Source organism: Xenopus laevis, chromosome 5S (assembly GCF_017654675.1).
Source record: "Xenopus laevis strain J_2021 chromosome 5S, Xenopus_laevis_v10.1, whole genome shotgun sequence".
NCBI classification, from domain to species: domain Eukaryota; kingdom Metazoa; phylum Chordata; class Amphibia; order Anura; family Pipidae; genus Xenopus; species Xenopus laevis.
Genome location: NC_054380.1, coordinates 107,960,974 through 107,983,240, shown reverse-complemented (window position 1 = coordinate 107,983,240; position 22,267 = coordinate 107,960,974). Strand labels below are relative to the sequence as shown.

General features: G+C 40.4%; 1 pseudogene; it reads left to right on the top strand.

Moving 5' to 3' along the window:
- Nucleotides 1-359: 359 nt before the first annotated feature.
- Nucleotides 360-22,267, top strand: part of LOC108717464 — a 330,982-nt pseudogene continuing 309,074 nt past the window's right edge.

The following is a 22,267-nucleotide window of genomic DNA, read 5'->3' as shown; positions in this document are numbered from 1 at the left end:
ATGCCAATTATAAAGTTGCTTAGAATTAGCAACTCTACAATATACTAAGAATTCATTTAAAGGTGAACCACCTCTTTAAGGAAGGACTGATTATACAGAAAACCCCCCTTCTGACGCATTCCAGATAAAATATGCCATTCCTGTAATACTAAGGGAGAAGACATGGGTAGAAGCATGCAAGCCCTTGGGGAAAATTATGACATTTGAATGTCTTTTACAAACTGATCTGGAAAATAATCACTGTAATGTCTTGTTTCATACATGTGTTCACAGCAAAATACCTTTTAGCATTCCAATTGTGTATTTCCATTTTTATTCAGGTTTGGTAATGGGCATGCAGTAAACGATAAACGATATGTAAACGATATGCAGTAAAATCCTATGATGTGGACAGTGGGACAGTGTACGGCTGTGATCAGCTGAAAAGTAATGCTCCAGTGCTCCTAATTAATGTTACAGATCATGTCTATGTATATGAGTACAGAGATGAAGTCAGCAAGCTTATGTCTACAATCACCAGGGAAATTCTATGTTACAAAAGATGAGGAGAAAAAACCTCAGTTTCAGCTCTCTAAAACCTATTACAGGTATTTCTAAACTGGAGTCTTAACCCTTGCAATAAACTGTTGTTTAGTTACAATGTGTACACACATATTGAACAAAATTCTGTCTCCAGTTCAGTACCCCAGCACTGGCCCTCTCCCCTTTTCTTCTCAATGCTGGATTGGCTGTGTTTTTCCGTCATACAACTGCAATCCAATTGGAGACAGAAAATAGTAGTAAATAGTGATGTGCAAATGTATTCCCCAGGCATGGATTCACAGTGAATTTCCGCATTTCCCGCCCGTGAATGTTTTTGCAAAACTACTGTGAAAATTCAACGCAATTAAAAAAATATATTGTCGCTCATCAAAATTGTTGTGCGCATAGAATTTGTCCCGTGTCAAAATTATTCATACCCATTGCATTTGGATAAAGTCATGTGTATAAAAATGTTGCTAACGTTGTTTAAATTCAGAGGAAATGAGAAGGTACTTAACTCTATGTCTGGACAAAAGGTAGAACAGTGCTTAAAAAATTATATAAAAAGGCTCTATTTGCTGAACCGCAGTGTGGTTTATTCACCTTTACACAATTATTGGGCCTTATTTATGTGTGAGGCAGGGTTGGAATTGCAAAACATGGACATAAAGCAACATGTTTGTGCAACCTGAATTGTGCTTACCTTCCATAGCCAGATATTTTTGGGCACCAGAATGAAGGAATTTTCCTATTTATACAGTGCTGCCTGCATTCGGGCTGGGCCGGTACTTGGACACCCCCTTGGATGCCTCCTAGCTTGTGTATCATTCAATTTTCTACCCTAAGGAGTGCCCACAACTGTACGATGCAGCAGGACCCTGTACTAAATGCTGCCTATGGCTCCATTGCACTCACAGCACACTGAACTCCATGGGCACAACTGCTCTTCAGAGTCCTAAGGGGCTCAAAATTGAGCTGCAGCACTTGAACCAGCTTGGCAAGTGACAGCACAGGCTTTGTAACCTGTTAGAATTTGATACATTACTTTATAGGTTTCTTAGATGCAGATACCTCAAATCCAGAGTCTCACGGGACAACCTAGCTTACACAGTTTATATAAAAAGCAGAAAAATTACATTTTAAAACCTCTATTTTAGAAAATATTGACAATATTAAATAAAAAGTATTAGCTGTTGCAAACATCTGAAAATGATGCGTTAAGTGAAGGAGAAGTGCACCTTAAACCTGTATCCCAGGCTATACACTTATGTTAAGGTTGTTAACACCTGATAACAAAAAGTTTTTGCCTTTGGCCCACGGCACATGAAGGGCATTTGACTTTGACAATTTTTTAATGTGCAGAGGCATTTCTTCAGAAATTTGGGCTTCTTTCTTGACGTACGCCTTTTTAGGAACTGCAGTCTCTTGCATAGTGATTGGGTAAATAAAACAAACGTAGACAAATTATTGGCATGAAACAGTTAGCACATGAGTATTACATATTGTATAAATTATCCCATAATTAAATGATGATTATAGTTGCTGTTGTCTTCTGCCAGTTACTGATATTTCCATTTCCCCATGGCTACTTTGTACCTTGCTATTCAAGGGATATATTCTGAAAAGGTTGCAAGATTCAAACTTACCTTTGAACGCATGTGTATTTTTCTCTTCTTTTGTGTAACTTCACCGAATGAGTTAATAACTCAGCTGGTCTTGTCTCAGACTACAGATGCAAATACAGGGAAAAAGTTGTATTGTTGGCAAAAACATGTTGTTTGTGTCTGTTTTTTTAACATTGTGCTTTATATATAACTTTTAAGCTAATATAACTGTTTAACTTTAAGGGGCAAATTTACTTAAGGTCGAATATCGAGGGTTAATTAACCCTCGATATTCGACTGTCGAAGTTAAATCCTTCGCCTTCGAATATCGAAGTCGAAGGATTAAGCGCTATTTGTTCGATTCGAAGGATTTTAATCGAACAATTTTTCTTTCACCAAAAAATGCTACGGAAGCCTATGGGGACCTTCCCCATAGGCTAACATTGACATTGACTTTTAAAGAGACAGTACTTCGACTATGGAATGGTCGAATAGTCGACCGATTTTTAGTTCGAATCGTTCGATTCAAAGTCTAAGGTCGAAGTTGCCCATTCGATGGCCAAAAAAAAAATTTGAAATTTGAAGTTTTCCTCTATTCCTTCACTCGAGCTAAGTAAATGGGCCACATAAACTAATTGTTTAATTTACTATATATCATGAGCCACACAATTCCTGGTTGATACTACTACACTGTGTGTGCATTACTCTTTATGGCAATATGGATCATTATTAGTGCTGCTTTAAATCTTTGGACAATATACACACTTTTTGTTTCTTCATCATACAGAATCTTGTAAATATTTTCCTCAAAACATTCATATTCTAGGGGGCAGATTTACAAAATTCGAGTGAAGAATTCCAATGTAAAAAACTTCGAATTTCGAAGTATTTTTTGGGTACTTCGACCATCGAATTGGTTAAATTCGTTCGAATTCGAACGATTCGAACGATTCGAAGTAAAAATCGTTCGACTATTCGACCATTCGATAATCGAAGTACTGTCTCTTTAAAAAATACTTCGACCACCTACTTCGGTAGATAAAACCTACCAAAGTCAATGTTAGCCTATGGGGAAGGTCCCCATAGGCTTGCCTGTGATTTTTTGATCGAAGGATTTTCCTTCGATCGTTGGTTTCAAATCCTTCGAATCGTTCGATTCGAAGGATTTAATCGTTCGATCGAACGAAAAATCCTTCGATCGATCGATCGCAGGATTTGCGCAAAATCGTTCGACTTCGATATTCGAAGTCGAACGATTTTAGTTCCCAGTCGAATATCGAGGGTTAATTAACCCTCGATATTCGAATATTGATGAATCGGCCCCTAGGTGTCCTGCACAAGGGGTCACACCAAATACTGAGCGAAAGTAAGTTAATACTGTACCGATTCACTTACTCATATGCAGATATGTTATTGGATTTTTTTTTCAATAAGTATATGGCCAAATATAATAATTTGTGCTTTTCATTTGTTTAACTAGGTTTTCTTCATCTACTTTTAGTACTTGTTTCAAAATCAGATGATGTTTTTGATCACATTCATATAAAATATAAAAAAAAATTAAAGGATTTGCAAACTTTCAAGCACTACTGTTCTTGTTTTTTTCTTAGGAAAGCACGTTATTTGGGGGCAGATTTATCAAGGGTCGAATTTCGAAGTATAAAATACTTTGAAATTCGAGCATAGAATTGAAATACTTCGAATTCGAATATCGAAGTCGAAGTATTTTTCACCGAATTTGGCCATCGAACGATCGAAGTCAAATCGTTCGATCGAACAATTAAATCTTTCAAATCAAATGATTTGAAAGATTTTATCGTACGATCTAACGATTTTACTTCGATGTGTGTAGAAGGTCCCCATAGGCTAACATAGCACTTTGGCAGGTTTAATTTGGCGAACTATTGAAGTTGAAGTTTTTTAAAGAGACAGTACTTCAATTATCAAATGATTGAATATTCGAACAATTTTTACTTCGAATCAAAGTAAATTCGAAGTCGTAGTATCCTATTCGATGGTCGAAGTATCCAAAAAATTACTTTGAATTTTGAATTCTTTTACTTTGAAAATTCCCTCGAATTCACTTCGACCCTTGATAAATCTGCCCCTAAGTGTCTAAACAAGAATTTGAAAGCAATCTTTTAGGTTACCATTAAAAACAGCATTTTTAAAGGGGACCTGTCACGCTAAACTTTACTTACACTATATAAATGATTTAATCTTGTTTCCTTCTGTCTTGAAATAACACAATCATAACATAACATGCCATTTTGTGAACACAAGCTTTGCATCTTCCCAAAATCTTGTTTATGTACCAAAATTGGGAACCTGGTGCCCGTGCCCATTCATTGGCTACACAATTAGATGTGAGGAGGGAGGGGGATGAGAAGAGGGCAGTGAAGTCTAAGAGGTGTAGAATGGAAAGTGTAAGTAATTGGCTAGCTATTCCATCTGATCTATTTTGTCACTGCCAGATCCCTACTCACAGGGTCCCTGCTCCACAGCTTCACTAAGGCGTTGGCTTACCGTAACCTTGGGTTCTAAACTTATTTTCCTGTACTAAGATCCTCGAGCACATCTGTCTCCCTGCTAAGGTGGTTCCCACCTCATTTATTGACAAGAGAATACTCCTAATACTCCTAATACTCCTGGACCAACGGAAATACCTCCCTCCTACATTGCATTATATCCTTGCAAGGAAGGGGACGTTTACTAATTCACATTCCCTACATATAGTTTAAAAATGTCACACAGTAACCCTAAAACCAGCTTCTGTGGGGCAAAATATCATCTTCTTCTTTATGTAGTTTGTGGGTTGATCATTTTACTACATGTAAAAAGTACAGAGTGATAATATCGGTTCACTCAGGATACAGAACTTTAAAAGATATGTCCAATTGACGCGTGACAGTCACTTAATGCATGTATATCCCACTAGTTGAGGAGACCTAGCGTGTGCTGTTTAGTTATGCAAATCAGGCTCCATATTTGAATGAGTGTGTCTGCCCCCCCCCCCAGTACTCCCATCTGGGAAGCTTTCTTTGCATGATTGTTTTTCTTGTAGCATAGATTTTAGAGTTGGCAGAATGTTAAATATCTTCAGTAATGCACTGGAATTGCATCCAGCATGAGAAATAATGTGGCAGTGAATTCCATTATCCCTGTTAACAGTCCCAATCTGTTTTCCATTAGGTCTCTTCAGGCAAGCTGCATTATGTCCTCGCAGGTCACATGACTTGATGGATTGTTGGATAGTTCAGCAACTAGGAAGGATGTACTAGTGACTCTCTGTGTATGAAATCATGGGGAAATTTCCTCTCAAAGAAGAGAGTATGTATCCAGAGTTGGATAGCCCAGTGATTTTTTATGCAAATTGCTTGTTTTGCATACTGGAGCATTTCAGCTTGACCTCCATGTAATAATAATAAAGCAAATATACTCTCCGTTCATCCTGTTTGTTCTTACCTTCTGAGTATTCAAGCAAGTCGGGGCACAATGGAGCTTACAGATTTCTAATAGGAGACTTGGGGGGTAGGGATGTCGCGGACTGTTCGCCGGCGAACTTGTTCGCGCGAACATCGGCTGTTCGCGTCCGCCGCAAGTTCACGAACGTTGCGCGACGTTCGTCATTTTGGGTTCGCCTTACCTGGCGCTTTTTTTTGACCTCTCACCCCAGACCAGCAGATACATGGCAGCCAATCAGGAAGCTCTCCCTCCTGGACCACCCCCACACCCCCTGGACCACTCCCCTTCCATATATAAACTGAAGCCCTGCAGCGTTTTTTCATTCTGCCTGTGTGTGCTTGGAAGAGCTAGTGTAGGGAGAGAGCTGCTAGTGATTTCACTGATTTGAGGGACAGTTGATAGTAAGTTTGCTGGCTAGTAATCTACTTGATACTGCTCTGTATTGGAGGGACAGAAGTCTGCAGGGATTTGAGGGACATTTTAGGGTAGCTTTGCTGGCTAGTAATCTACCTTCTACTGCAGTGCTCTGTATGTAGCTGCCTGCTGTGGGCACTGATCTCTTCTGATCTCATCTGCTGACTGCTGTAATAACCCAATAGTCCTTGTAAGGACTGCTTTTATTTTCTTTTTTGTTGTTTTACTTTGCTACTTTAACAGCCAAGTGCTATTAGTCTAGCAATGTTGGGGAGTGGGACTGGTGTGCTACTGTGCTGCTCCTAGTAGTTCAGCAGCACCAACCCGAGAATATTTTTTTTTTTAATATACATATAATTTTTTTTTTATTTTACTTATCTTACTGTTCTTTAAGGTGTCCAGTGCTGTTTGCTGTTCTTCAAAGTAGTGCACCAATAGTAGTGCACTTGCAGGCATTATTTGCCCAGTGGCCATCTAGCTGTGTGAGCTTGTTCACATTCTGTCTAAATATCAATAATAATACCGTCTCCAGAAACACCACCTGAGTGACGTTTTTCAAGCAGCAATAATATATTCCGTATCCACCACTGCTGTAGTGTATACGTTGACCTTGTAGGCATTATTTGCCCAGTGTGTTCTTCATTTTCAAACCACTGCCACTTAGCTGTGTGAGCTTTTTCACATTCTGTCTAAATATCAATAATAATACCGTCTCCAGAAACACCACCTGAGTGACGTTTTTCAAGCAGCAATAATATATTCCGTATCCACCACTGCTGTAGTGTATACGTTGACCTTGTAGGCATTATTTGCCCAGTGTGTTCTTCATTTTCAAACCACTGCCACTTAGCTGTGTGAGCTTGTTCACATTCTGTCTAAATATCAATAATAATACCGTCTCCAGAAACACCACCTGAGTGACGTTTTTCAAGCAGCAATAATATATTCCGTATCCACCACTGCTGTAGTGTATACGTTGACCTTGTAGGCATTATTTGCCCAGTGTGTTCTTCATTTTCAAACCACTGCCACTTAGCTGTGTGAGCTTTTTCACATTCTGTCTAAATATCAATAATAATACCGTCTCCAGAAACACCACCTGAGTGACGTTTTTCAAGCAGCAATAATATATTCCGTATCCACCACTGCTGTAGTGTATACGTTGACCTTGTAGGCATTATTTGCCCAGTGTGTTCTTCATTTTCAAACCACTGCCACTTAGCTGTGTGAGCTTGTTCACATTCTGTCTAAATATCAATAATAATACCGTCTCCAGAAACACCACCTGAGTGACGTTTTTCAAGCAGCAATAATATATTCCGTATCCACCACTGCTGTAGTGTATACGTTGACCTTGTAGGCATTATTTGCCCAGTGTGTTCTTCATTTTCAAACCACTGCCACTTAGCTGTGTGAGCTTTTTCACATTCTGTCTAAATATCAATAATAATACCGTCTCCAGAAACACCACCTGAGTGACGTTTTTCAAGCAGCAATAATATATTCCGTATCCACCACTGCTGTAGTGTATACGTTGACCTTGTAGGCATTATTTGCCCAGTGTGTTCTTCATTTTCAAACCACTGCCATCTAGCTCTGTGAGCTTGTTCACATTCTGTCTAAATATCAATAATAATACCGTCTCCAGAAACACCACCCGAGTGACGTTTTTCAGGCAGCAATAATATATTCCGTATCCACCACTGCTGTAGTGTATACGTTGACCTTGTAGGCATTATTTGCCCAGTGTGTTCTTCATTTTCAAACCACTGCCACTTAGCTGTGTGAGCTTGTTCACATTCTGTCTAAATATCAATAATAATACCGTCTCCAGAAACACCACCTGAGTGACGTTTTTCAAGCAGCAATAATATATTCCGTATCCACCACTGCTGTAGTGTATACGTTGACCTTGTAGGCATTATTTGCCCAGTGTGTTCTTCATTTTCAAACCACTGCCATCTAGCTCTGTGAGCTTGTTCACATTCTGTCTAAATATCAATAATAATACCGTCTCTAGAAACACCACCCGAGTGACGTTTTTCAAGCAGCAATAATATATTCCGTATCCACCACTGCTGTAGTGTATACGTTGACCTTGTAGGCATTATTTGCCCAGTGTGTTCTTCATTTTCAAACCACTGCCACTTAGCTGTGTGAGCTTGTTCACATTCTGTCTAAATATCAATAATAATACCGTCTCCAGAAACACCACCTGAGTGACGTTTTTCAAGCAGCAATAATATATTCCGTATCCACCACTGCTGTAGTGTATACGTTGACCTTGTAGGCATTATTTGCCCAGTGTGTTCTTCATTTTCAAACCACTGCCATCTAGCTCTGTGAGCTTGTTCACATTCTGTCTAAATATCAATAATAATACCGTCTCCAGAAACACCACCTGAGTTGTTGTTGTTTTTGTTTTAAAAATAATGCCAGGCAAAGGCAGGCCACCACGCAGAGGCACTAGGGGCCGTGCTGCTATGCTATCCTGTGGCCCTAGGAAATTGCCCAGTTTTAAAAAGGCAATGACCCTGAACTCCCAAAATGCTGAAGAGGTAGTTGACTGGCTTACACAGCACACCCCATCCTCTACCGTTTCTAACTTTACCACAACATCCTCATCCTCCACTGCTATGGGCACCCCACGTAACACTTCCTCCACCACCGGCGCCCCTTCTTCACTGGAGTCAGAGGAGTTATTTTCACATGAGTTTCTTGAACTGAGTGATGCGCAACCATTATTGGCAGAAGAAGATGAAGGAGATGAGGACGTTACACCAGATTTAATTCTGGCAGAGAACACAACAGAGATGGACATAATGAGTGATGACGAGGAGGTCCCCGCTGCTGCTTCCTTCTGTGAGCTGTTAGAAGAAATTGATGCATCTGAGGAGAATGATGATGAGGAGATTGATGTTTTGTGGGTGCCCAGTAGAAGAGAGCAAGAGGAGGATAGTTCAGATGGAGAGACGGAGAGTCAGAGAGGCAGGAGGAGAATAAGACTTAGAAGAAGCAGGGAGGACAGCTCGCAGGGAACAGTAGGGCAACAACATGTATCGGCACCTGTGGTCAGCCGGCCAACGCACCCGCCATTGCCGCCAACGCCGCCGACTTCTACTTTTACCCCCAGATTGCCAGCCTCAAAAAGGTCAGCAGTGTGGGATTTTTTTAATGTGTGTGCCTCTGACAAAAGCGTTGTAATTTGCAATGAGTGCAGTCAGAAACTGAGTCTTGGGAAGCCCAACAGCCACATAGGTACAACTTCTATGCGAAGGCACATGAACGGCAAGCACAAAGCACTTTGGGAGCAACACCTCAAAGGCAACAGGCAAACTAAAAGCCACCCTCCTTCTGGTCCAGCATCTTACTGCTCTACCTCTGCTGTCCTTGACCCGTCTGAACCACCCTCCACTCCGCCTTCCACCTTGACCACCAGTTCCCATTCCCAGTCATCTGCCCCCAGCCAAGTTTCTGTGAGGGCCATGTTTGAGCGTAAGAAGCCAATGTCTGCGAGTCACCCCCTTGCCCGGCGTCTGACAGCTGGCTTGTCTGCACTCTTAGCCCGCCAGCTTTTACCATACCAGCTGGTGGACTCTGAGGCCTTCCGCAAATTTGTAGCAATTGGGACACCGCAGTGGAAGGTACCCAGCCGCAATTTTTTTTCAAAAAAGGGAATACCACACCTGTACCACCATGTGCAGAGCCAAGTCACCGCATCTCTGTCACTTAGTGTTGGGCCAAAGGTCCATATGACTACTGACGCATGGTCCTCCAAGCATGGTCAGGGCAGGTATGTCACCTACACTGCCCACTGGGTGAACTTGGTCATGGCTGGGAAGCAGGAAATGTGTGGCTCAACAACGACAGTGGAGTTGGTGTCACCGCCACGGATTGCACGCGGTTCTGCCACCACCTCTACTCCTCCTTCGCTCTCTACCTCGTCTTCTTCCTCTTCTTCGTCCTCTGCTGCTGGGTCCTCCTCCTCCTCCACACCTGTGCACCCCCAGCTCCCCCTAGGCTATTCGACATGCCAGGTACGCCGTTGTCATGCTGTCTTGGGGATGACGTGCCTGGAAAGCAAAAACCATACCGGATCTGTACTCCTGTCATCTCTGCAGTCACAGGCCGATCGGTGGCTGACCCCACACCAACTGAAGATCGGAAAAGTGGTGTGTGACAATGGAAGCAATCTGTTGGCAGCACTGAGACTGGGCAATTTAACACATGTGCCCTGCATGGCACATGTTCTGAATTTAATAGTACAACGTTTTGTCTCAAAGTACCCAGGATTCCAGGACGTTCTCAGGCAGTCCAGGAAGGTGTCGGCCCATTTCAGACGTTCCTATACAGCCATGGCACGCCTTGCTGACATTCAGCAGCGGTACAACATGCCAGTCAGGCGTTTGATTTGCGACAGCCAGACTCGCTGGAATTCAACGCTCCTCATGTTGGAACGTCTGCTGCAACAACAAAGAGCCGTCAACGAATACCTGTTTGAACTGGGTGGTAGGACTGGATCTGCAGAGCTGGGGATTTTTTTCCCCCGTTACTGGGTGCTTATGCGCGATGCCTGCAGGCTCATGCGCCCTTTTGAAGAGGTTACAAATATGGTCAGTCGCACCGAAGGCACCATCAGCGACCTAATACCCTTTGCTTTCTTCCTGGAGCGTGCCGTGCGACGAGTGACAGATGAGGCTGTAGACCAGCGTGACGAGGAGCAGGAAGCGCACGATTTCTGGACGGAATCACCAGAACGAGCCCAGGCACCTGCTGCAACGCAGGGAGAGGTGTCAGAAGTGGAGTCAGAGGAGGAAGGTGGCTTTGTGGAGGAGGAGGACCAACAGGAGCAGGCTTCCCAGGGGGCTGGTGGTGACCTTTTGGGGACCCCTGGTCTTGTACGTGGCTGGGGGGAGGAGACCGTGGATGATGCAGTCCTTGATAACGAGGAAGCGGAGATGGATACCTCTGCATCCAACCTTGTGAGAATGGGGTCTTTCATGCTGTCATGCCTGTTGAAGGACCCCCGTATCAAGAGGCTTAAGGAAAGGACCTGTACTGGGTCGCGACTCTACTAGACCCTCGGTACAAGCATAAAGTGGCAGAAATGTTACCAACATACCACAAGTCTGAAAGGATGCTGCATTTACAAACCAGCCTGCAAAACATGTTGTACAATGCTTTTAAGGGTGATGTCACTTCAGGAACTCATCAACATTCCAGGGGCAGAGGTGCCAGTAATCCTGCCACGAGCGCACCTGCAAGGGCAAAGCACTTTGGCCACTCTGTAACGTCAGACATGCAAATGTTTTTCAGCCCAAGGCAGCGGCAGAACCCTTCGGGATCCACCCTCAAAGAACGCCTCGACCGGCAGGTAGCGGACTACCTGGCATTAACTGCAGATATCGACACTCTGAGGAGCGATGAACCCCTGGACTACTGGGTGCGCAGGCTTGATCTGTGGCCAGAGCTGTCACAATTTGCCATGAACCTCTTGTCTTGCCCCGCCTCAAGTGTCCTCTCAGAAAGGACCTTCAGTGCAGCAGGAGGGATTGTAACTGAGAAGAGAACTCGCCTAGGTCACAAAAGTGTGGATTACCTGACCTTTATTAAAATGAATGAGGGGTGGATCTCGGAGGGTTACTGCACGCCGGAAGACTTGTTCTGAGTTTCTGATTCTGACTCCCCATGCAGCTGTCCTTCTCTGCACGCCTCATGACTCCACATACAGCTGTCCTTTAGCGTCCTCCTCCCTCCACCACCGTTACAAACTAGGGTGCAAACCCTACTGGTTTAATTTGAATCCAGGTAAATCCTGATTTTTTCTGGCCTCTGTGCTTCAGTGGCTGCGACCAAAAAAACAGAATATTTTCAGCATTTATATGGCATATTTTTTCTGGCCTCTGTGCTTCAGTGGCTGCGACCAAAAAAAACAGAATATTTTCAGCATTTATATGGCATATTTTTTCTGGCCTCTGTGCTTCAGTGGCTGCGACCAAAAAAAAACAGAATATTTTCAGCATTTATATGGCATATTTTTCCTGGCCTCTGTGCTTCAGTGGCTGCGACCAAAAAAATGGAATATTTTCAGCATTTATATGGCATATTTTTTCTGGCCTCTGTGCTTCAGTGGCTGCGACTAAAAAAAAACAGAATATTTTCAGCATTTATATGGCATATTTTTCCTGGCCTCTGTGCTTCAGTGGCTGCGACCAAAAAAATTGAATATTTTCAGCATTTATATGGCATATTTTTTCTGGCCTCTGTGCTTCAGTGGCTGCGACTAAAAAAAACAGAATATTTTCAGCATTTATATGGCATATTTTTCCTGGCCTCTGTGCTTCAGTGGCTGCGACCAAAAAAATTGAATATTTTCAGCATTTATATGGCATATTTTTTCTGGCCTCTGTGCTTCAGTGGCTGCGACAAAAATAAATGAATATTTTCAGCATTTATATGGCATATTTTTTCTGGCCTCTGTGCTTCAGTGGCTGTGACAAAAAAATGAATATTTTCAGCATTTATATGGCATATTTTTTCTGGCCTCTGTGCTTCAGTGGCTGCGACTAAAAAAAACAGAATATTTTCAGCATTTATATGGCATATTTTTCCTGGCCTCTGTGCTTCAGTGGCTGCGACCAAAAAAACAGAATATTTTCAGCATTTATATGGCATATTTTTCCTGGCCTCTGTGCTTCAGTGGCTGCGACCAAAAAAATTTATATTGTTAGCATTTATATGGCATATTTTTCCTGGCCTCTGTGCTGCAGTGGCTGCGACAAAAAAAAATTAATATTGTTTGCATTTATATGGCATATTTTTTCTGGCCTCTGTGCTGCAGTGGCTGCCACAAAAAAAAATTAATATTTTCAGCATTTATATGGCATATTGTTTCTGGACTTCTGGTTCAGTGGCTGCGACAAAAAAAACATAATTTTTCAGGAAAGTACACATGCCTAATTTTTCAGGGTTCTGCAACAGTGGCAAAATCGCATCTTTTATGGTCACCGCAGGTGATCAATAAAGTAGACCAAAACTGGGCCCACACTGCAGAATCAGTGTTTTTTGGTTCGCTTCACTGTACATTGAATTACCTCTGCCTGACCGTGCACGTGCGCACAAGCACGGTGACTGCTAAACACACCACTACAGAAATATTGCCACCAACAGGACGAACATCCTGGAGGTGACAAGCAACTAGTAATTAAAAACTATTATTTGCTCACTTGACGGTATCATTCATTAAAGCTCTTTGCGTCTTTTTGCGTTGCAGTAAGCACCGCGTTTCGTCTTTGCGTGTGAACAGGCTGTAACTTTTACACGACTTGATTGGCATGTAGACGCCGGACGTTTTAAAGCATTTTATTACACAGGTTTAGAAATGTAGTGTGATTTCTGCCCTTTACAGCACAAAACGCAGCGCTGTGTCAACAATGGATTTTTTAGAAACATTTTTGCCCTTGATCCCCCTCTGGCATGGCACTGTCCAGGTCGTTGCACCCTTTAAACAACTTTAAAATAATTTTTCTGGCCAGAAATGTCTTTTCTAGCTTTTAAAATTCGCCTTCCCATTGAAGTCTATGGGGTTCGCGAACCGCATTTTTGACGCAAGTTCGCGAATATGTTCGCGAACTTTTTTTCCGACGTTCGCTACATCCCTACTTGGGGGACCACTCTTATATGGAGCAAGGACTTTAGTCTAATCTAGAGAGGTGAGAGGCCATGTTTCAAGTGCAGTCTGTGACTACAGATTGTATAAATCCTCTGCTAAATAAAATATGTAAGAAAAAATCAGGGAAAAATCCGAAAAAAAATCGTGAACAATACAAACTTCACAGATTTTTGGAATTCTCACCCGAAAACTTCCGATTATTGCATGAAATGCAGCACAGATCTCCCGTCAGGATGACGGTCCCTTGAGGTACCGAAACGCGTAGATGTTTATATAATTTCGTAAATTACTTTTCAAAAACCTTTATGCCGTGAGTGCTTCCTTTCACTGCTATATCGAATTTGGTTAGCACCAAATTTGTCTAATGGTGGAGGTGAGTGCCGGTAATCAATGTTTGTTTATATATATATATATATATATATATATATATATATATATATATATATATATATATATATATATATATTTATGCGTAGGATGGCACACCGCTTCAACTGTTGAGTACCCAGGTGCACGGCAAAATCATGTGTGTAGCATTTAAAACGACCAGCAACACTGGGAGTTTTGGTGAAACAAATCAAACGTCTATATTTTTAAAGTGCATATACAGCCGACGTTACGTTTTGGTCCCCTCTGGCACCTTTCTCAAGCCCTTGAGAAAGGTCCCAGAGGGGACCGAAATGTAACGTTGGCTGTATATATATATATAAACCCAGAAATACCGTTGACAATAGTTCCGGTGATTCGGAGGGGGATGATACCCTAAGGGGGGCCATTAGTACACACCACACGGCCATTGATACTGAAGGTATTAGCGCAACTAGTAGCGCTTCAGCCCATAATAAATCTGAACATTTTTTAGAGGCTCCCCAGATGGCATCTCTGCCCCCTTCGGGCGTAGAAAAAGGCAAAGACACCCGATCAGGAGGGGCTCGAAGAGGAAGACAGTCCAAGAAATAAATATCCCTATCTTCAATTTATCTTCCCACACACTATCACTGGGTGAAACATCACTGCTTAGTAAGGGACTATCGTACGTTCCAACAGTGTCCTTTGATGCATTTCAATTTGAAATTGAACTTTTTAAGTTTACAAGGTTATTGGATCTTAAGGATCTTTTCAAGGATCACGAGGAATCCAGTAGAGGTGGCGATGGATTACGCCTAAAAAGTACATTTTGTCCAAAAACAGTGAATCCGTCCATTAAATTATTTAAAACTGCGATTGAGAACGGTGTTGCTGAACTTGAAAAAGAGACCAAGAGTCATTTCTTGAATCTAACTAAGGATGAGAGAGGAGCTATACGGTCGTTATGTGATGATACGAACATTGTGATACGCCCCGCCGATAAGGGCGGAGGCATAGTACTTTTGAATTATACTGATTATCAGAAAGAAATATTAAGCCAATTACATGACGTTAATGTATATGAATGTTTAACCTTTGATCCCACCGCAGGTTTTAAAAGACAGGTGGATTCACTGATTAATGAGGCTGGTATCAATGGGTGGATTACTGAGAGGGAAAAAGCGTTCTTATTACAATCATTTCCGAAATGTCCAATCTTGTACACCTTGCCGAAGATACACAAGGGCCTGAATCCCCCCCCGGGGAGGCCCATAGTGTCAGCTAGGGATAGTTTGTTACATCCATTGGGAATGTATCTGGATCGACTGTTGCAACCAGTGGTCCAGGGTACATGGTCATACCTTAGGGATACTCCCCATTTTTTGGAATGCATTAAGGAGCTAGAACTACCTGTTGAGAGAAGGATTTGTGTAGCCACAATAGATATGGCAAGTTTATATACTTGTATCCCTCACCAAGAAGGACTTGAAACAGTAAGACTAGCCTTAGAACAATACAATGGGTTTATTGGTCCACCAATACAGTTTGTGCTATCACTTTTAGAGTTATGTTTGAAATTTAATTATTTCCGCTTTGAAAAACATTTCTATTTGCAGAAAACTGGGACGGCGATGGGGGCATACGCCAATCTATATATGCACCATTATGAAAGTGTCAACATCCGAGAGAAATTTGGTAAGCAGCTTATTTGCTACAAAAGATTTATCGATGATGTCTTTGTGGTGTGGGATGGTGACATATCGTCCTTTGGGGAGATGCTTCAGTATCTCAATAATTTACAAACTCCGATCAGGTTCACGGCCACATGTGATGAGTACAAAGTCCAATTTTTGGATGTTGAGGTTTGGCGTGAACGAAACAAATTACACTATTCCTTATTTAGAAAAAGTACTGATCGTAACACTCTCCTTCATAGGTCGAGTTGTCACCCTCCCACTCTAAAACAATCATTACCAGTTTCACAATTCTGTCGTGTTTTCCGTAATAATTCAAACCCAAAAAAATGTCAAGTGCAAATTAATGAAATGTGGGATGAATTTAAAGCACGAGGCTATGAGGCCAATGTGTTACATAAAGCATTACATCGTGCTAAAAGGAAAGTGGAAACATCACGCGTTGAGTCATCTAACACTAGGATGATGTTTGCCACTAGATTTAATACTTCCTCGTGCCAAATAGGCCAGTTAGTGAGAGATAATTGGTCGATTATCAAAGCGGACAAGGATTTGGCTAAAATCTGCCCGGACCCTCCAATTATGGCATATACTCGAGGACAAAATCTCTGTGATCTGCTAGTGGCGACGGACCCGGTGAAATGTTACCAGCGGCAGCAGTCAACTTGGCTGTCAGCTGGTAAGCCGGGGAGTTTCCGATGTCCTAGCTGTATTTCATGTAGATATATGTCTCCAGGAGAAGTATTCTGTCACCCCCACACAGGACAGAAAATTTAGATCAAGCACCATATAGGTTGTACGACTACACATGTGATATACATGATTACCTGCCCGTGTGGTTTAGCCTATATTGGCAAGACAGATTTGACTCTTAGAATCCGAATGGATGGACATAGGTCTGCGATTAGCACGGCGTTCAGGGATGGGAAGTCAGTTAAACCGGTGGCCAAGCATTTCCTCAAAAAAGGCCATATATTACCTACCTTCAAGTATATTGGAATAGATCATGTACCTGAACCTAGGAGAGGTGGTAATAGATCACAATTGCTTCTGCAGCGTGAAACCTATTGGATTAGAAGATTAAACACCATGGCACCGAAGGGCCTTAATGAGCAATGCTTTTTCAATTGTTTTTTAAATACACGCTAGAGCTTCAGGTTGTCCTTTGCTACAGTGATAAGATTTTACCTGTGTAGTATTTATAAAAAATTTTTTTACTTAGGATATATTTTGCACAACTTTGCACAAGGGGAGGAGCGGCTTTTATGTGGGTTATTTAAGGGTTGTAATGGTAATGGTGGTTTGTCTTGATAAAGGCTCTAGAGGGGAGCCGAAACGTTGATTGTGTACCATGTTTAAATAAAGTATATTTCTATTCAAGTCCCTGGAGTGTGCTACCGTTCTTCTCTATATTTATCTGGATCCCAGGAGCGGCACTCGGGCGGACCACGGAAGGGTTAACTAAGTGAGTGCGGATCTGCTTGGCTTCGTTTCGGACCTCGTTGGGAAAGGTCCCAGAGGGGACTGAAATGTAACATTGGCTGTATATATATATACAGTATATATATATATATATATATATATATATATATATATATATATATATATATATATATATATATATATATATATATATATATATATACATATATATATATATATACATATATATATATACATATATATATATATATATACATATATATATATATATATATATATATATATATATATATATATATATATATATATATATAGTATATCCACGAACATCAAGGAACCGGCACACCCATGTACAAATAATTCACTTTTTTATTAATATACCATAATCCAACGTTTTGGACCTCGTTGGGACCTTTTTCAAGGATGATATAATACAATTTCAACAAACTTTAAAAACCTTTGTCCATTTGAATTAACCAATCAGTGCACCATGTCCAAATCAATCAATTAAGTGTTTCTTTTAAAAAAATATATCTCATTAGGTGACCATCTTTTTCCATATCTCATACAAAGTTAAAATCTCCATAAAGTTGACATAATGCAATTCTAATTAATATTTTAAATATTATAATTTAGTGAATAAAACATAAACATCTATAAAAATTGTGTAAAACGTGTGAAACATAGGGCATAAAAATCAACCAGTGATTTCAATTACGTGTATCATTCATTAATATCCACAAGATGTCACCCTTGTACCTCTCAAGCTCGTGTTACAGTGTTCTTTTTTTTAAATCCATTTGTTACAATGCTTCCTAAAACAGAAAAAAGGAAACAAAATTGTAACTACTTTGTATTATATAAACATTTCCTTACACTGTAAAAACCACCAAAGAATCTCTAATAGTCATATCTATTTGTCTTTTTTTGGTAGAAACTCTTAATTTTTGAGTTTAAAACCACCAACTCAAGTTCTAATTCGAATGTGAGATTTATCTCACCTCGCTCATGGAAACAGTTCCAATTCTAAAAGCCACCAGATTCATGTAGAAGTTAATGGCAGAGGTCCGTTGAAACATTTGAAGAAAGAAATCGCCTTCCTCACGTTCGAGTTTGATTAAAATTTTCGTGTCGTTCCTATTTGATTCAATTTTAGATGTTCGAGTTTTTTTCATAAATAACTTCCCATTCGAATTGTGAGTATAGTGGAGTTTATTAGAGTTTAAAAAAATTCACATAACTCTAAAATTCGACCTTTGATAAACAACCCCCATACTGTATATATGGTGACTTGTATCACACAGAAGGAAAGTATCTACAAGATACCAATGTTATGGTACTACATGCCAGACAAACTACATGTAATGTTTCCAGATCATCCTAATGTCCGTTACAGAGGCTGTGGAGAGGTTGGCACCCTTATAAATATTTTATTGGCCCTGCCCTGCATTACAGCACTTTGGGGACAGTTTAGCTGGATTTGTAAACAATTTAAAAACCCTCGCCCTACGTAGGGACACACTAGCTTATCTTCTGGGCAGGCCATTCCCTGAGCTCTCCAGACAGTCCCAGATTTTAGTTAACTATGTCATTACTGATGCTCACAGATGAGTAAATGGCAATAGAGTTTTTTAAGGAAGAATTACTTCCTTGCAAAACAAGATCCCTAATTATCTTAAAATCTGGTTGATCTTGGAGCTCAGGGGACTATCGAACGGTATGCATTAAGGGCCATATGCTAAATGCAACTTAATTTCTGTACTATTACTACCTTGGTTCCTACCTTCAGCATTTGCTTGATTAGAGGCTGATCTTTTCTACTTTTCTCCATTTTTCTTAACTTTCCTTATAATCTTCTCCAACCCCCCCTTTACTATTTAGTTAATGATTTCTTTATGTAAACTGATTACTCCATAATAAAAAAAATTATACATTTTATATGCAAGAAAAAAATTCAATGGACATAGAATAAACAGTGTGTTTAAAATGCTGTGTATTTCTACTTACAAGTGTTTTTTATGGCATCCATACCTGCAGAGCAACTGCCATGATGCAAGTTAAAAGAACAGTAACACCAATGAAAATGAAAGTGTTTTAAAGTAATGAAAATATAATGTACTGTTGCCCTGAACTGGTAAAACGGATGTCTTTGCTTCATGAAACTCTACTATAATTTATATAAACAAGCTGCTGTGTAGCCATGGAGACAGCCATTCAAGCACAGGATACACAACAGAAAACAGATAAGTTCTGAAGGATCCTGTTGTATGCCATAAAGCTTATCTGTTATCGTTTGTGTATCCTGTGCCTTTTTTCCTTTTTCTGCTTTGAATGGCTGCCCCCATGGCTACACAGCAACTTGTTTATATGAACTATAGTAGAGCTTCTAAAGCAAACACACCAGTTTTAACAGTGCAGCACAACAATACATTACATTTGCATTACTTTAAAAGACTTTAATTTTTTGGTGTTATGGTTCCATTAAGAACCTTCCCTCAGACGGCAGTGAGTGGCGAGATACCATGGCCAGTAAAAAGCCGCCTCCTGTTTCTAATAAATTTCCTGTTTCTAATCCGGATATTTAGCTCCACTAGTGCAGAGAGTGTTATAGTGCTCAATGCACTAGCAATGCGCCCCCCCCCCCATTGCTAACAATTTAAATTGGGATGGGTGGCATTGGGGCTACTGCCTCAGGCAGCAGCAGTAGCCCCAAGATCACCCATGCATACCTGAATTTATATATACGCCATCTGAACATTGTAATTTACATCATTATTTTACACCAATATTTATTCAAGCTAAGTGGAAAAATTCAGGTAAAAACAGTTCTAAAATAGAAATTGCATAAAATATGGCAGTTGGGAATACAGTTCTATTCTGGGCATTGCTTTTTCCTCTGCCGTTGTACACCAGACTACATGGATTGACCAACTGGTAGTTTGGCTGTCTCCTGTTATGCAGTGAAGTATAGTGAATTTATATACCATTTTTTTTAAATAGCTTGGTAAATAGGACCTTACTTTTTTGTATGTTCTAGAATGGCTAATTATAGGCAGCCTTTCAATTGCCTGAACCAGCTAAAGCAAATGCTCTGTATGGCAACACATTTATTGTTATTGCTACTTCTTTATTACTCCTCTTTTTATTCAGGCTTCATCTATTCATATTCCAGTCTTTTATTCAAATCAGTGCATGGTTGCTAGGGTAATTTGGACCCTAGCAACTAGATTGCTGACATTGCAAACTGTAGCACTGCTGAATAAAAACCTAAATAACTCAGAAACGACAAAGAAAAAAAATGGAAACCAACTGCATATTGTCTCAGAATATCACTCTCTAGATCATACTAAACTAATATAATAAATAATGTATAGTTATAAGTAACCTAGTGCAGCATGCGACTGACATTCGCTCATACTTTATCACAACACATTCAGAGATTTGTCTCAAGGGAGTGTGTGTGGTTTCCATTGTGTTGCCAGCTATCCTTGGGAATCTCATTTAAACCTGCCTAGAGCTAAACTGAATGCAGGGATTCATCACAACAGTCTTAGGTTTCAGTAATGAGTGCCTCCCTTTCATGCTATTCCCTACTGAGTGCTAACGAGTGACAGCACGGATGCTGCCTGGGTCAGAGCCTGCTTTCAAAAGAATGTATCACAAGGTATAATGGGAGGAAAAGAGACAGAGGGAATGGCTACTCTTTTCTATTTGTAGTTCACCTAAGCAAATATTCAGGTTTTAGTGAATAAGTGCTGATACTGTAGTATTTTATATTTATCATATGTATTATGTTTGGAACATAACTTTATACAGTTATCTGAAATCCATTATCCTGAAAGCTCCAAATTACATGAAAGGCCATCCCCATAGACCTATAAATTTTTAAAAATTATTTTCTTTTTTCTCTGTAATAATAAAACAATGCCTTGTTGTTCTTACTGGTAACTGAGCTACATTAACCCACATTCAAGGCAAAACAATCCTATTGGCTTTATTTAGTGTTTAAATGATTTTTAGCAGACTTAGGGTTGTCTAGTTTTTTTTACTATACAATCCAAATTTTTAGTGGGAAAAAAAGACCTCAAATTTTCCGAGGATGAAAAAAAGTCTGAATCTGTAAATCCGGCACATCAAACCTGCCGAGGTTGTATGTAAGTCATTGGGAGAGGTCCCTATCTTATTTCTGTGGTCTGCACTAAAATTAGCCTGAAAATCCAACTATTTCTGACTTTTTGGGCAAAAATCCCCAAAAATTCTGGCTTTTTGGGAACAAGCCCAAAAAAATATGTGAGCGATTTGAGGAAATTGTACGATTCGGATTTTAACTCGATTTTAACGAGTTTGTCCCCGATCTGATTCAATTGTGCTTTTTTAGTAATAAATAATTTCAAAGAGAGGTCAATAGAGAGTGTAAACCAGGGATTGCCCCGGAAATTAGGAGCAGTTGGAAACTATGAACTATATGCTAATGTTCTTTTCCATTCCATATATAGGATAAAAAGATTAAAGCACAATAACCTTGTAAAAGATATAATGTACAGTGGAACTCATTGTTAGTTCCTGGAATGGGGAGTTTAAATGGCATGTAAAGTCTAAAATAGAATAAGGCTAGAAATGCTGTATTTTGTATAGTAAACATAAACATGAACTTACTGCCCCACAAGCCTAATAAACAAAAAATTTACACTTTCAAAGTTGGCTACAGAGGGTCACTATCTTGCAACTTTGTTAAACATCTTTGCAACTGTGCACATGCTCAGTGTGGTCTGGGCTGCTTAGGGATCGTCATAAACAAAGCTGCTTGAGTTCTCCATGGCTGGGAAGTAAGGCGGTGGCTCCCCCTGCTGTTCATAAGTATGATTGTTTCCCTGCTCAGCAATTAGGGACCATCTGACAATTCCTATCCACAGCAGTAAATGAAGGGTGAATTTCACTGCATACAGTCAGGTTTCTTATAAAACCAGTACACATTTTTTAACTAAAGTATATTGGAGATAGGCTTCTTTTTCATTAAAGAAAGTAAAAATTGGATTTTATCTTTTTGCCTTTACATGCCCTTCAAGGGCAGAACTGGGTCGCAATGTGAGGAAACGCAGGTGACC